We start from the raw sequence: 17,813 nt of genomic DNA on the forward strand, positions 1-17,813 counted from the left end.
TGAATAGACACTTCACAGAAGAAGATCTACAAGCCATCAACAAACATATGGAAAAATCTCTAGTATTAAGAGAAACGCAAATCAAAACCACCCTAAGATTTCATCTCACCCCAATTTGAATGGCGATTATCAAGAATACAAGCAACAACAGGTGTTGACGAGGATGTGGGGAGAAAGGTACACTCATACATTGCTGGTGGGGCTGCAAATTAGTGCAGCCACTCTGGAAAGCAGTGTGGAGACTGCTTAGAAAACTTGGAATGGAACCACTATTTGACCCAGCTATCCCACTACTTGGCCTATAACCAAAGGATTTAAAATCAGCATATTACAGAGATACAGCCACATCAATGTTCATAGCTGCTCAGTTCACAATAGCCAGATTGTAGAACCAACCTAGATGTCCTTCAATTGATGAATGGATAAAGAAAATGTGGTATATATATATACAATGGAATATTACTCAGCCATAAAAATGATAAAATTATGGCATTTGCAGGCAAATGGATGAAACTGGAGAATATCATGCTAAGTGAGATACGCCAATCTCAAAAAAACCAATGGACGAATGATATCGCTAATAAATGGATGATGACACATAATGGTGGGTGGGAGGGGTTAGTGTTAGGGTTAGAGTTAGGTTTAGTGAGGGGGCAAGAATGGAGGAAGGAAGGACTGTATAGAGGGAAAAGAGGGGTGGGAGGGGTGGGGGGGGAAGGGGAAAAAATAACAGAATGAATCAAACAACATTACCCTATGTAAATTTATGATTTCAAAAATGGTATGCCTTTATGCCATGTACAGAGAAACATCATGTATCCCATTTGTTTACAATAAAAAAAAACCTCTGTAAATTCCATGAAAAAACTATTAAAATTAAAAAATAAATTTAGTAAAGTTTTTAGTAAAAAAAATAAATAAATATATAATAAATAATTAAATACAAAAATAAATAAATATATAAAAATGACAGAACCAGTCAATACCCCAGGAGTCCCTCATAAGTTCTGACATGTAAGAGAGATGAATGCATGCAGCCATCCTTCTCACACATTGCATTGTAAACACAGATCCAAGAGGCTTCCTTCTGTGGTTTTCTAGAACTTGCTGCAGCATGTGTGTCTGAGTTCATCAACTGAGGCCTTTTTTGCTGAACACACTGTTGCTCAAGTCTGTAATCTTATTGAAGAATTATCTTCAATCACCTTATGACAGCCAACTGATATAACTTTTGTAAGTGACCCTTCACCCTTTTGCAGAGAATTTGAAGAGTAGAATGGTACTGATATTAGAGAATGGAGGGGGCAAGTGGTCTTTGTATCACTCTGTTGGAAACATAGCCAGCCCAAAAATAACAACAGGAATAAATGATAGTAAAGAGCAAAGATCATGGTATTGCTTGACTTTCCCTTGGAATAAGAACTATGAGGGGACAGAGTGTTCATGCAGAGTTAGTAAACATTAAGGACAAAAACTACAATTTTGGTGTAAAGATACCAACTGTGAAATGTCTTAAACTAACAAGTGTCCCATGAGATGATTTATAAGGAGGTAAAGATGGTGAACTCATTACCCTCCAGATTCTGGGCATGACCTCTAAATAAAGGAGGTATTATTCTCATTATTGAATAGTGTCAGGGGGACACCATAAGGCAACAGTCAGAACAGTGAAGTCACATTTCCTCTCTGGTGGCCTTGCTCAAAACAATGCTACAAAAAGCAAGAGAGAGTGTACATCTCCATGTTAGCAGGAAAAATAAATGTCGTCACTGCAGTTACTGACTGGAAGAAAAAATGAACAATGACAACATAGCTGACATCAAACAGAGCACAGGTGTGACATACACAAGAGTTTTGGCAGAGAAGTGTACACAGAGAAGCCCCAAAGCAGAAGGCAAGATATCAGAGGTTGTTAGACATCATCTCAACCAAAGCTGGGTGAGGAACAAGGTGAAGTTAAAATACTGGTCCTATAGATGGCTGTCGAGCTGATTGGAGGGACCATGTTAGATGTCACAGGAAAGTGGAAATTTGAAGCTCCAAACCTCAGTTCTTGTGCTCCAAAGAGAGAAAATTTAAATCAGACATCAAAAGCCATGCAAAAGAACTTTACTTTAAGTAAAAGTAAATTAAGTGTCAAATGAATAGCACTCTCATGAGAGTGGATCATCTCCCAGGACAGAATGACAAATGAAACCATCTGTCTCCAAATTTATTGGTGTTTTGTGGTTGCCTTGAGAACTGGGGTCCACCTTCACCACTCTTTGCCAATCATATGTTCAATCCTCCATGGCGGGTGGTAGAGTTTTTGACCTAGTTAGTCTTTTCCAGAACTGTTATAGTGGCCATTGTTATAAGGGGAAAATTAATTTACAAGTCAATCCTATGTTACTGAGAGTATTGGGGTCATTGATCAGATAGAATTTACCTTTGAATGTCTGTGCTACTAAGAAAAGTTTTTTTCTGAAATATATTAAGATATGCATGGCCATAAATTCTGACTTTATAATAACTCTGTCAAGAATTTGTAATAGTCTCATTAATCTTTCTTGAAACAGTTCTTAAGTGGTTCCCTTTGTTCTGTTTATTTGTACATCTGTTGTTTTTCTACACTATCTGATTACCCACTTGCATTAAAAGTAACTTAAAAGAAACCCATCACCTTGCCCTGTTATTGGTTTGCATTTCACTGCTCACTACTCACTGGTACCTACCATATCCTACCCTCTGAAAGAATTGACAATGACCCTCTTTATTTTGTCAGGTGCAGAGAAGAGGAGGGTCCCTTTGCCTTGGAGCTGACAGATTGAATGGCAGATGAACAGGATTCCCCCTGCCTTCCACAGGGAGTACACAATAAAAAAGGTAGTGGTCAGGTGTCAGTTACAGAGCCAACTCTGGCAGGATGTCCCTCTTCACACTGGAGACCAGCCAGACATTGATAAACTTGATGAAGTTCCTCACTGATCTTCAATAGTCCCATGGAAAGTTTGAATAAAAATCCTCACAGATGAGAAATTGAAGCACAGACAGCAGTCAAGTTTGCCCTAAACTAGCAAATAAGGGGTCTGGAATGCAGGTCCCTCCACCTTGGGTCAAGGCTCCTAGTTGTATCTTCACTGGACTGAGACTCTGATAGAGTTGATTTATGATGCAAAAAATTCAACATGATAACTTTAAAAACAGGAAAGCATAAGTTCTAACCACCAAAATATTCCCTTTACTAACAATATTACAGTACAAAATTCTGATGTCTTTTTCAGATTTAATAAATATAATCATATTAAATATTATTACAGCATATTACAAACAACACAAAATGCAAAGATGGCATTCAGACTTCTCACAAAACATATTTTGTCCTAGATTTAAGAGAATGTATTCAGATGTATCACATATATTTTTATGGAGCATGTCAAAGGAATTCAACATATGTATACAATATAAGTTTTATCAAGTAACACTGATTTGATTTTGAGGTCACTATAGTGTAATTTCCCTTCAGTTTTTTGTGATTAATGAGTCTGAATAGAATTCATACTGTGACAGAGCACTATCTCTGTGTGCCCTTCAAGAATGGGAACATTCTAGCATTCCAAGCAGGCATTGATGTAGGACACATGAGGCTGTACATCTGAGGAATTTGCAGGAAGCAGGTTTATTTAAGCTGCAGCAATCCAGAGAGGCTAACACCAAAAATCTCTGAACCCCAGGTCTGGAAATTTTCTGAGATTTCTACTCAGTGGGTGTTTACACAACAGGGTGGTTAACATAACAGTTACTTTTTGTTCCACATTCTTAGGTTTTACAAGTTTTTATTAAGAAAACAAACTAACTTTTGCACATCCACAAGTTAGATCACAGATCTAACATTTTACAACTAAAATAAACCTAGTCTTTACAACAAATCTCCACCAGAGTGTGGAGTGCAGTCCCAGGAAATACAGGTGACAAAAACCCAGGAAGACGAGGCCCCCACTCCTCATCAACTTGGGATTCCCAGAAAGGGATATCAACAATTCCAATCCAAAGCAAAGATTTTCAGACTTCTCTCACCAAAGTGGAGAATCACAGATGTTGGGGACTTAGTGAATGCTTGTTAGTGGCTTACTGGTTAAGGTTTTTAGGTAAATTATTTGACTTTATTGAGTCTCAGTTTTCTCATCTATAAAGTGGGATTGAAAACAGCACTTTTTCTGTGGGAATTACGTGTGTGTTTTAGGAAATGAATCACATGAAGGACTCCAAGTCAAACCATCCACATTTAGTTCACAGTACTGTGACTTGGCAGCTGCGTGACCTCAAATAATCACTTAACTTCTCTATGCTTCAGTTTTCACATCTGGGAAATTGGAACAAAACTGGACATGGTAATGAACTTACAGATGGATTAACATATGTGAGATGGTTAGGATACAGTAGATGTCCTTTGAGTTGGCAATCACTATTATTAGAAAGGACTTGTGTGGAAGATCCATGTGGATGTGGTAAGTGGCATTCAAGAGTGTCAAGACAGTGTGGATATCTGGGGCTGTGTCAACATGGCTCAGTGGGTTAATAGTGAAGAGTTATTCTGTGAGGTGTGTCAATGTGACAAAAATACATTGCAGCTCACATTGGTACAATCATACCTTCATATACATAAAAACATAATAATAACTTTTAAATAAAAATAAGATCTACCACTGACCAACTCTCTGACCATAGGCAAGGCCCATGTCTCGTGCCTCCTTCTGCAACTATCAATCAGAATTGATGGGAGCATCCACCAGAGAGGGTGGGGACAGGTGAGATAACCCCAGGGGAACTCTGGGAAGAAGGCTTGGAAGTGCTGGGCTCTCAGTCTTCAAATCTCAGTGGCAAAGTGAGTGGCTTGGAGCTGGAGGCTCGGGTTTGCAGTATGTGTCTTGCTTGTGGCATGGCCTTGGCTCAGTCATGTGCTCTTTCTCAGCCTCAAACTCTTGGTTTCTGACATGAAACAATCAGGCCTAGTTTGCAGGGTTAAGAGACATATCTGGAGGATGGCACTAAAGGGCATTCCCTTTGTAGACCCCTGTTCCTGAGGTTATCACATGAAGCACCACCGACATCCTCATCCACCTCGATGTCTTCGTCTCCTCCATCAGAAGGCTTTAGTGCAGGGTCAAGATGAGAAAATGCTTTATGAGGAGCAGCCTCGTGCATGGGTGTGAGTCAAGTGGCACAGAAGGACGCCCTCCTCAGGTGTGTCTCATCCCCCCCCCCACTGCCACTTCTTGTAATCCAGTCAAAAATGACCACAAGGAAAAAAGACCATGAGGAGCAAGTAGTCTGAGCAAACCTGAGGAAAGTCTGTGTACCAACTCACCTCCCTCTGTCCAGTAACCTGTGAGACCCATTCAAAAACTCAGCTGAGGGAGGACCTGCCTTCCTAGCTAGGAGTTTCAACATGCCTCCTATGCTGAGATCCAACTCAGCTCTCAGACACCTCAGTGAAGTTCAAAGAGGTGAGACCTGCAGGTCAGTCACCAACACCTGAATAAGAATGAACATTAGGAGACAGGTTGCTGAGGCAGGAGGCTGGAGAGTTCACAGTCAGCCCCAGAAAATGCGAGGCACTAAGGAACTCAGGGAGACCTTATCTCTAAATAAAACACAGAATAGGGCTGAGGATGTGGTCAGTGGTCAAGTGCCCCTGAGTTCAATCATGGTACCCCAAAAGAGGAACTGGCATTGGTATGTAATGCTAAAACAATGCCCATATTCTCCAGGGGCTCCATGAATGTTTGTTGAATGAATGCTTTTAGCTTCCATCTACTGAATATGTTTTATCTGCCAATGGTATTCTAAGCATCTAACCTGAATTCCTGTAAGTGCCACTGGATCAGCCCATGGGCAGCTTTCTCTTACAGTCCTCATTTTATAGACTAGGAAGCTGCAGCTCTAAGAGGTGAACCCACATGTCACGTGGCTGGTTGCCCGGCTACTGAGCAGCAGAACCAGCCTTGAACCCTGGCCTGTCTACCTACCCCTGGCCCCACTCACCCAGCACTTAACCAAGTGTCCTGAACCAACCAGACATTCAGGGGACTTTGAATAACTGCCTATTGAATGAACAAATGTCACAGATCATCTTCTGGAGTCTCCCTGGGAAAATACATCCGTTTCAACTTTCTACTGAGTTGAAGTGTCTCTCCCGGCAGCTCCCCTGGGCCCCTTAAAACTTGGGGGGCAGGGGAGAAGACACCTTCAAGCTTCACAGCCAGCAGTCAATGGCAGATTAACATCCACGTGTTCCCAGCCCAGGATGGCTTCCTCTTCCATGCCGAGTCCCATCACTCTTCCTTGAAGTGACCTGAGGATGGAGTCACCTTCTGGTTCCTGATATCAGCTTTTGCTCCTGGAAATGATCAGAGGGCCACCTACAGCCTCTCCTGTTCATGTTTATGAGAGGCAGAGAGGAGGAGCTGATGGAGAGACCAGGCTGCATGTGGGAAGGCCAAGTTCAGAGTCCCATTCTATCCCCCTCTGGCTCAGACCCTGAGCCAGAGCAACGGCCAGAGGTTCAGTCACCTAGGGAGGAAAACAGTCCTGGAAATAGGCTGTTATGACCCTGCTCCATACCTGAAGGTGGAGCAGACCACGGGTCCAGTGAATGTGAACTTTTTCCGCTCTTTCTCTTCTGTCCAAGATGCCATAGATCTAAAATCTACTTTTGTTTTGTTGAAGGAAATGGGAGATGTGGGTGTCTCAACTGAGCAGGACGGTGGTGAGACGCAGTGTGGTTTCAGAAACAGAAGAGCTGAAGTGTGGAGTGTCTCAGCATTGAAGACTGAGGGCACCTGTCATCATGATGGATGTGAACACCCTGTGTTAATTATTTTAAAAGATCTAATAAACACAAGAGGCCAAGAGAGTAACTAAAATGGGAAGGTGGGCCTTATCACCCATGTTGACATGAATCTGACTCAAAGATGTCAGGTACCTGCCTTAGGTCACACAGCAAGTGACTCTCTGTTCCTTTTTTATTTTATCTTATTTTATTTTCATTACATTTGGGGGAGAGGTAACAGGGAATTGAATCCAGGGATCTTTAACCAATAAGACACATTTCCAGCCCTTTGAATTCTTAGTTTGAGATGGGTCTTACGAAGTTTCTGAGACTAACCATGAACTTGTTATCTTCCTCATTCAGTCTCCCCAGATGCTGGAATTATGGACTTGCATCACCATGTCCAGAAAGAAATGAGCTTTTTAAAGGGTGTGATTCAAAAGGTTTTTGGACCCAAAAGGGACTATTTTAATAATTTCAGCAAAAATGAATAAAAGAATGTACAGTGTGTGCCTGCTGCTCCTTGGTCACACCAGGAGATTCTGACAAGAGATGGTAGATGGGCAAGTGACTTAGGTTCTACTGCATCTGAGGTTTGAGTTTCCAAAGCCCAAAAACATGGTTTTTATTGGAGGCCACAGCATATTTGAGTAGATCAGTTGTTGTATATTGAACTAGCTAAAAATAGGAGAAAATGTTGCTGTGGATATTTATAATTTTTTCTGTCTGGTCATATTGACCTATCATAATGGACTCTTCTAAAGCAGGTTGCTTGCCCTGGGCAAAGTTAGCATGGGGTCTGGGGAAATCTCTGCATGGGACTGTCCCATGTGTGGGAGGATGTCGAGAAGCAGGCCTGACTTATGCCCACTTGGGGCCAATGGCACGGTCCCCCAGTTGTGAGCGCCCAAAAGGCCAGATGTCCTCTGCCTGCCTCCCATTGAGAACCATTGTTCTAGAGTCAGAACTGGTTATTGTTGAGTGTTGAAGAGTCATTTAGTACAGGGTGACAGTGGGAAGAAACTAACAGATTTCCTTCTGGGAAAGGAAACAAAACCTGACTCTGGTAGAAGAATCCAAACAGTATAGTCTAGTGGTTTTGTCTCCATGGAAGACCGACATAAATGATTATTTGCAGTACTAAAGCCTTCTCACTAGCATCCAGTTGAAGAGTCCCTTGGCCCACCCATGTAAGTGTCTGAAATATGACTGATCCTGAAGTTGGCTAAACTCCTTTCATGCAGTCCAGAGAATGGTCGGGATGTCATGTGCAGAAGGTGTCCACACAAGTTCCATTCAGAGCCTAATTGAATTATGCATTTTCCAAACCCAATTAGCTTCATGAGATACTTAGATCAAAAACATGTCTGTTTGTGTGTGTGTGTGTGTGTGTGTGTGTGTGTGTGTGTGTGTAGGTGTGGGAGATAAGGTGCCCACCATCCTGGTCAACCAGTCTACTTTAGCAATATAATCCCTGTACCCTAGGAAACCCTTCAGTCTCCAGCAAACCAGAGCAACTGGTCCCCCCAGGGGAGAACATGAGAGCTGCTCATGGAAACCCTTCCTGTAAGGTGGCAGTTAATAAAGAAAAAAGGACAATGACACAGAGATCCTAAGCATACAGGGCCACAAGACAGGCAGACTTTGTGGCTCTGAATTTGTGTCAGCAGCACACAGTAACTGAGGTGGGGTGGGGTCCTTCAGCCTAGAATAACTATTAAGTTGTAGGAAGAAATCTACCTGAAAAGAACGGGTTCCCAGGACCCATCTCTCCAGGGAAGCATCAACAGATTGAGCAACATTTGAATCAACTTCTTCAGAACTCTGGAGGACACTCAGAAGTTCAGAGCAACCACTGAATTTTTGGAAGCATCAAAGTGGTCAGAGAGTAGGGTGACTTCATTTTCCTGCTTTGTCAACTTCCTCTGCTAAGTTATGGTCTTGAATAGGTCAGTTGTATTCCAAGGATGGGACCCTGGTCCTTGGTTCTGGGTGCTGCACAGTAAATTCTCTTCTCAAATAATTGTGTGTGTGTGTGTTTGTGTGTGTGTGCAAGCATCTGTGTGTCTGTGCATGTGTGTGTATTCCAACCTGTCTAAGGACACCCCAACAACATGACCAAGGTGCTTGTCCTCAGGGTTTCTAACAGGGAACGGTCTCAGGACAGAAGATGACACTCAGAAGACATTCTCTTAAATGTCATAAAACAAATGAGCAACTCACTGCCATCTAGGACTAAAGAAATTAAAGCGGCATTAATACAATGGAAAGACTTTCTGTGTTTGTAGACTGGAAAACTCAACATGGTTAAGATGAAAATACTACCCAAAGCAACAGAGTTGATATAATCCTTAACAAAATTCCAAGTTTTTTTGTAGAAGGTAAAAACAGATCTTTAAATTCATGAGGAAACCCTTTCATAAACCCCTATCTGTTTGCCCTAGTCTGGATCAGAAATGTCTCCTGTGCGTTGAAAGCTTAGTCCCCAGCTGGTGGCACTACTGGGAGGTGGTGGAACCTTTAAGACATGGGGCATATGGAAAGGAAATTAGGTCACTGGGCATGTGCTCCTGACAGGGATGTTGGAATCATGGCCCTTTCTCTTCATCTTTCCCCCCTCCTTCCTGTCCACCATGGATGAATAACTTTGCTCTACTGCATGCTCCCTGCCATGATGGTGCGCCTCCTGACAGGCCCAAAAGCAACAGTGCAAACAGCTACAGACCAAAACCTCCAAAACTTGAGTCAAAATGAACCTTTCCTCCTTGTAAGTTGCTTGCCTTAGATGTTTTCTTACAGCAATGGAACACTGACTAACAAAGAATTGCCAGAGTCCCAGAATTGACCAAATAATGTTTAGAAAGAATAACAATCTTAGGACTCATAGTTCTGGATTTCACAACCTACTACAAATGCACAGTAATCACATCAGTGTAGTAATGATGTAAGGAAAATTATAGATTAGAAAATGCAATACAGTTAAAGATTCAGAAATAAACCAGTACATTCATGGCCAATTCATTTTCAATAAAACACTGAATGGGAAAATAATTGTTTCTTCAACAAAAGATGCTAGAACAACTGATATTCACATGGAAAAGAATAAAATTATGTTCCAATCTCACACTACTTACAAAAGTTCACTTGAAATGTGTATATTATAGACCTAAATATAAAACTACAACCATAAAAATCTTAGGATAAAAATACAGGTATGATATTTGATTTGGCAATAAATTCTTACACATGACATTAAAAGCATGGACAACGAGGTTGCATGCTGACAGGCAGCTTAGTCACTGTGGATGCTCCCTCCGCACTCACAGTCAAGCCTTGGTCCTGCTGGGGCAGCTTTAGAAGGTGGCGGATGGAAAGGGAGCCATGGGGACAGTGCACTCCCGGAGTTTGGAGCCTCTTCCATCAAATGGGCCTGATTTTGGAGCATTAGGTGTAGAAGCCAAATTTGTTGAAGTTGAACCTGAAGCTAAACAGGAAATATTGGAAAACAAAGACATGATAGTTCAGCATGTTCACTTTGATTGCCTTGGAAGGAGTAGGGATGGCATCAACATGTGTGAAACTGGAGATGTTTTTAAGGCTAGAAACCTCATTGAGGTGATGCGGATGACTCAGGAAGACCGTGAGAAGTTGCTGTGTCTGGGGATCTTTAGACAAATGGACATTTTGATTGACACATGTCAAGGTGACGATGCACTGCTCAATGGGTTAGACATCACCTTCGAGGTGACAGTTAAAGAGACTGATGGGCAGGTACAACACCATAGTCCAGAACACCGAGGGCAGCATGGTACACGGTCTCAAGCTCCCTAATCTTCTGGAACAGTGCAGAAAAAAGTGACTTTTGAGTTTTTCTATGGAACCAAAGAAACTTCCTACGGCCTGTCCTTCTTCAAACCGCAGCCTGGAAACTTCAAGAGAAATCTCTCCGTAAACATGTACAAAGTCACTGGGCAGTTCCTGTGGAGCTCACTTTGGGAGGCAGAGTACAGCTGCCTCCCAAAGCTGTACTTGTCCACCAAGTACAGCTTTCCCATATGGAAGAACAGCCACACCATCAAGTGGGAGGGCATGTGGTGGGAACTTGGCTGCCTCTCCAGGATGGCATCTTTCGCAGTGCAGAAAGAAAGTGGGCATTCACTGAAGTTGTCCCTTTTGTACGCCATGGTCATTGACTCTGGGAATTCTTCCATCTTACCAAGAAGAGATGCCCTGCTGAAGGTTAACCAGGAATGGGTGGGCTACACTGTTAGGGATGTGAGTTTCCTAAAAGACTTTGAGCTTCATTTGAACAAGCAGCTTGTGTTGGATTCAGTGTTCTCAGCCTCTCTCTGGGGTGGAATGCTGGTGCCCATTGGTGAGAAACCATTGAGTATTGCTGACAGGTTTTACCTCAGAGGACCCACCAGCATCCATGGACTCAGCATGCACAGCATTGCATAGAGTGAAGGGGACTACCTGGGAGGAAAGGGCTACTGGGCCGGTGGCCTGCACCTGTACACCCCACTGCCCTTCCAGTCAGGCCAGGTGGCTTTGGAGAGCTCTTCAGAACCCACTTTTTCCTGAATGTGGGAAAACTCTGCAAACTCAAGTACAGGGAGGGCCCCAGAGCCCACATTTGTAAACTGGCCAAGTGCATCCACTGGTCCTACAGAGCAGGCATCACCCTCAGGCTGGGCAATATCACTCATCTGGAGCTCAACTACTGCATCCTCATGGGAGTGCTGCAGAGCGACAGGTTATGTGAAGGTGTGCAGTTTTCAGCTGGGATGTGGTTCCTATAGCTGGTGCTTCCTCCAGAGAAGCTTGAGGACACAGGCAGCAGGAGTCACCATGCCACATGCCTTCCCAGGGGAGGCTGTTGAGTGGTCCTGGGCTGCAGCTCTGCTGGGAAACCAGTCAATAAATTTTAAAGACAAAAAAAAAACATGAATAACAAAATAAAATATAGATAAATGGAACCCATCAAAATTAAAACCTCTGTGCATTAAATATTATTATTAAGAAAAAAAGGCTAATAAAATGGGAGAAAATATTTGAAATTAAAATATTTAATATGATAAGGATCTGGTACACAAAACATATAAAGAATATTTACGTCATTAACAAAAAGACAAACCAATTTACAAAATTTGAGTGAACATTTCTCCAAAGACACAAATGGCCTGCGTAATCATTCATTGAAGAAATCCAAGTCACAACTACAAGGACACATTAGGATATCTAGAATAAAAAGAAGGGAATAACAAATATTGGTGATACATGGTGAAACTGGAACTCTCTTACATTGCTGATGGTCATCTAACATGGTACTATCATTATGGAACATTGTTTCATGGTTCTGCAAAAAACATTAAACATAGAATTAACATTTGACCCATCAATTTCACTTATGGGTATACATTGAAAAACATTGAAAGGAGTTACAGAAAACAAATGTTTTATATACAAATGTTCACAGTAGCACTGTTCACCGTAGCTAAGAGATGGAAACAATCAAAGGTCTATCAACAGATGAATGGACAAATAAAATGTGAGATATACTTACAGCAAGTGCTCAACTGTGAAAGGGCTTTCATGCCTGCTGCAACCTGGAAGAACCCAAGAACACTCTGCTAAACAAGAGAACCCAGACACAAAATTTCACATAGTGCATGATTTCAGTGAGGAACCAGGAGGAAACTGGGACAACTGGTAAACAAAGAATTTCTGCTTCTCAGTAACTACTAGGTTTTAATCACAATATCAATAACATCAGTCACAGAAACCTTTTATGGAGTGTTGTCAGACACTGAGTTAGACACATGGCATGTGCTACATTACTGAGCCCTCTCAATATAGGATGTCCATTTGGCTGATGGGTAAACTGCTGTATGAGAGGTGATTTCAAAGCAAGATTCAATCTCCGTATTTTATGGAAAAAATCAAACATACTTCTAAGAATTACAGATGAGTGTAATGGGTCACTGCCAAGAACTCTGCAAAATTCCAAGCAATTGTATTGCAATCTGATATTAAACCCATCCCTGCTTGTCTAATGATATCATTGAAGGTAAAAGCATCCTAGAGATTCACCATGCAGTGCAGTAGCTCCTAGATACCTCTGACTCCTAACCCTTAAAATTAAAATGAAATAATAGGAAACTAGTTCCCAATTGCATTAGCCACATTGCAAATGCTCAGCAACCATATATGGCTAACATCTACCATATTGGATAATCAGCTGTGGAACATTTCCATCACTACAGAAAGCTTTAGTAGACAGCATCACCCAGAAACACTATGCTTCCAAATTTCTGAGGTTATTCTGACAATCTTGAGACTCTTCTCTTCTCATGACCTTCCCATGTTTTGGTAACCAGGGTGTGTGTGTGTGTGTGTGTGTGTGTGTGTGTGTGTGTACATCTCCTGCTCAAAAGAGTTGGGCTAACAATCTGAGCCTGCCCATAATACTTTTAAACAGTCATGCCACAAATACTCCAGGCCCTGAATTGATGTATCTTTATGTTTGGGTGAATTCTTCACATTTTGGGTCTCTTTGGTAATCTTTTCACCCCATTCCTTTTTAATTGCCTTGGCTGACTGTTATGATTCATCATGAATGCGTCTTGGCCCAGGCCTTACTCTCCTGACAGAAGGAACAGCCAGTCTCCGAGAGGTCTAAGGCATTTTTCTCCCTTCCTCTTTCTCAGTTTCCAGCATATATTTGTCATTCTAAGAAAGCATGAACTCTGGATTTGATGTACTTTAATTGATTTCACTCTCGACAAGTCAGACTGCCCATCAGCTCTTTAATTGGGCTTCCCTGAACTTTCATTAAAGCTAAGGTTTTCATCTGGACCTGAAACCAAGCTGTCAACAAGCAATTTCCTCCTCTCACCAGCTCTCAGAACCCATCTTATTTCCATTCCCATAAATCTCTTGAGAAAAAAAGAGATTTGCAATGGAACAAGGGAAAGAGAGTAGATGAAAGAAAAATAAACAGGAAAAAGGAAAAGATAATGAATAGGAAGTCCTTACTCTTAACTTTTTGATGATTTTTTTCCTCACTATTTTATCCAGGTTGTTAACAGGATAAAATTAGAGAGAAGAATGTATGGATGACAGGATAGATGAATAGAAGGATGGATGGGAGGATGGAAGGAAGAATGGATGGGAGGATGGGTGGATGGATGAATGTATAGATGGGAGGATGGATGGATGAATGGGAGGATGGATGGATAGATAAATGGATGGATGGATGGATGGATGGATGGATGGATGGATGGGAGGATAAATGTTTTGATGGGCAGGCATAAAGACAGACACATAGATGAATGTGTGAATAAGTTAAAGAATTTCAGCTAAAATCATTAATCATTTAATTCATCCATAGAACATCAAAATAATTTACATTATTGCATATGCCAGAAACTCTGATAGGTGCTTGAAGGGTGAGAAAACATACAGAGTACTTGAGCTCACACTCAAAACTAAAGATAGCCCATAGAAATATGAAATCACAGGATAACCTATATTAAGGACATTCAACAATGCAAGAATAAGGACGGAGTGGTGAGTTTCAGAGAAGTCCAATAATTAAGGGAATGAATTAATACATGTCACTTTTCTCAGACAAGAAAATCAAATTGTCTAGTTAGGGCTATCCCTAGGTTTAATTATAAGTCTCAGAATGTGTGTGTTTAGTGCCAGCAATAACAGAGAACTGCAAAAACCACCATCATTCAATGATGTTCCTCCTGTGAATCAAGAGAAGCTTTTTACCCAGAAGTTACATCAGTGTTGTGTCCCCTTTGACTTTGTTTCCCACCCACTGAGTGACCTCAAGTAGAAGGAAGTAAATCGAGCTACTCTAAGTGAAATGGTAGAATACATCACCCACAATTGGAATGTGATCACAGAGCTCATTTACCCAGAAGTAGTCCATATGTTTGCAGTTAACATGTTTTGAACCTTGCCGCCTTCCTCCAATCCTACGGGAGCCGAATTTGACCCAGAGGAAGACAAACCAACATTAGAAGCAGCCCTGCTGCATCTGCCGCTTTTAGAGCTCTTTGACAGCGAGGATCCTCGGGAGAGACATTTCCTGAAAACCACCCTTCACAGAATTTATGGAAAGTTCTTAGGCCTGAGAGTATACAACAGGAAACATATAAATAATATATTTTATAGATTTATTTATGAAACAGAGCATCAAAATGGCATAGCAGAATTACTGGAAATTTGGGGAAGTAAAATTAATGGATTTGCCTTTCCACTATAAGAAGAGCGCAAGATTTTCCTATTGAAGGTGTTGCTACCTTTGCACAAAGTGAAATCTCTCAGTGTCTACCATCCACAGCTGGCCTACTGTGTTCTACAGTTTTTAGAGAAGGACAGCACCCTCACTGAACCAGTGGTAATGGCACTTCTCAAATACTGGCCAAAGACTCACAGTCCAAAAGAAGTAGTGTTCTTGAATGAATTAGAAGAAATCTTAGACGTCATTGAACCCTCAGAATTTGTGAAGATCTTGGAGCCTCTCTTCTGGCAGTTAGTGCGTTTCCAGTCTACACTTCCAGGTGGTGGAGCAAGCACTGTTTTACTGGAATAATGAATACATTATGAGTTTAATTAGTGACAATGCAGCAAAGATTCAGCCTATCATGTTTCCATCTTTGTACAACAGTCCTCTTGCATGCTGCAGCAAGTCCAAGCTGCCTCAGGACTCTCACACCAAGAAAGCCTTGGGTGCTCACTGCAGAGCTGGTCTCCCAGGATGGGCGTTAACCGGGCTGGTGGCCACCATGCCAGCACACTTCTGGGTTCTGTAGAAAATACACTGTTCAATACCCGTCAGTTACTATAGGCAATGCTTCCTTGGCCCGATCCATAGGCAATAATGCTTGCCCACCTCAGCTAGAGATTAGAAGTTCAAACAATGGTGGTTTTTCACCCTGTCAGTCAGCCAGGCCATGATGGTGTCCTCATTGTCTGCATACCCCCGCACAGCCTGAGTCCTGCTGACAGAGTCAGAGACCTTGGAAAGCACCCTGTCACATCCTCATGTCCTGCCTGCATGGGACAGGGAGCTTTAAACAAGGCCATTCCGTGGTGATGTTTTCAAAACAAAGGAACACTTTAAGAAGCATTACCTGTTTTTTAAGACTTTAACCTCTGAAATTGTTTGACATGATTGTTAGGCCAGCAGTTTGTGTTTGTTCGACCTCACAGAAGTGGCTCTTTGCTTTCATGTTCTCACAGCCTACTGGGAGAGTGACAGGACAGTCCTCAGCCACAGGCACCTGCTAGGCGTGTCTTTTCTTTGGTTAACGGCTTGTACACCATGTCCTCCTCTTATTTCTACTGAAAGCCATATTTCCGAGTCTGTGGAACAGCTCTAGGATTCCAGGGGTAAGGTGAAAGGAGAAATTTGTTTCAAGTGAGTTTTCTTGTGTCTACCTTGACTGGAATTGAATTTTTAAAATTATGTGTTCATATTTTTATTTGCAGAATCAATTTTTCATCTATTTACACATTGTTGCCCCTCAACAAGGCTCTTGAATTAATAAAACTTTGTTGTCTAGGAGGTCCACATTTTGTAGAGTTATGATAAGATCATCTGAGTTGAGCCAGCTCTTGGCCCAGTGCAGACTGCAGTGCCTTTGGGTGTCAAGTAAGGCACAGTGGCCGTGACACAGTCCTCAGAGTCTAGTGGAAACACCAGTGAGGGTGCATGGGGTGGGACTCCTCTGGGGAAGAGCACACTTCACCATCCCATAAGGCAAGAACAGTGCGAGTCCCCATCAGTCTTCAGTGCTGCTGTGTGTCCCCAGACCTCTTGCACGGAGTATGCTTTTGTGCAGATGGATAGCATGAGGAGGAAAACCTGTGACCTAGTGCTTTGTCTGTTCTGTGTTTCTCTCAGGGTGGCCAGTATTTTGACAAACTATCCTGCTTGAAAGCTACTTGAGGTGTGTACTGCTATTCTGACAGTGGCTATAGTTGCTTTTGTCTCTGGCATACATATAACCTAATGTCAAATGTCTTGATGCGTAAGAGATGAAGCGTGACTTCTTTTAGGATCTGTGTTTTAATCATGGCCTCTGGTTATCCATGGAAGACTGTGGAAGTCAGACATGGGTCCTGTGGGGCTGCAGTGCCCTGCTGCCCAGATTCCTTTATGCCTACTGATGACGCTGATTTCCCAGTGTCTTGAGGGAAAACCATCTGGGGGAGGGGATTCCTCATATTGAGAGCAAGTGCAAGCACTGAAGGAAAAGGTAGCCCCAGCCAAAGTGGACAAATCAGTCCACCTTGTGAGAACACTTCCTGAAAAACTTGACAAGTATCTATCCATTTTACCATTACAAAATCTATGATTCAAAAAAAAAATTCAGATGCCTTCTCCTTTTGAGGGAAAAAGGGTGCTTTTATTGTATAAAGCATCGTGTTTTGATATACCATTGTTTGAACTTACGTCTTTAGCTGGTAGGTACTTACATATCCCTGATCCTGGATGTTTGGTATGTTTGAGAGAATGGTTTCTGGGAAGACTCTCCTTCTGCCCTAGGGGAAAAGCAAAATATCATTGTCTGACTGGTTGTGTAAAGCTCGACATATAAGAACATCTTTTGGTCTAGGTTTTATTTCGGCTCTTTATTGAAGACAAACATTCACCAATGGGGAGGGGAGTTTTGAGAGAAACTAATTTTATTTGACAAGAGTATTACCTGATATTTTGGCCTATGGAAGTTTCCCTAGTTAGTACTTGGATTCCCTGTGCTAATTGTTCAACTTATGTATTATTATATATAGGCACTGTTTATTCTATACCAATCTGATTTCAGAAGTACTGCATTGAAAATACACTGGCATCTCACTCTTTCCACAAGGTTCCTGTGCACGAGAAGTGTCCTGGTTCGAGTGTCTGTCCAGTGTGGCTGTAGTACAGTTTCCTTTTAATACTGTACATACATTGTATCTTTGTTTTATGGTAATAAAT

At 41.9% G+C, this 17,813-nt stretch overlaps 2 pseudogenes; both read left to right on the top strand.

Annotated features, from left to right (window-relative positions):
• Positions 1-10,192: 10,192 nt before the first annotated feature.
• Positions 10,193-11,613, top strand: LOC124973957 (sorting and assembly machinery component 50 homolog; annotated as a pseudogene).
• Positions 11,614-14,516: 2,903 nt separating this feature from the next.
• On the top strand, positions 14,517-15,642 carry LOC124973969 (serine/threonine-protein phosphatase 2A 56 kDa regulatory subunit gamma isoform-like; annotated as a pseudogene).
• Positions 15,643-17,813: the final 2,171 nt, after the last annotated feature.

The sequence above is a fragment of the Sciurus carolinensis genome, unplaced genomic scaffold, assembly GCF_902686445.1.
Source record: "Sciurus carolinensis unplaced genomic scaffold, mSciCar1.2, whole genome shotgun sequence".
Lineage (NCBI taxonomy): Eukaryota > Metazoa > Chordata > Mammalia > Rodentia > Sciuridae > Sciurus > Sciurus carolinensis.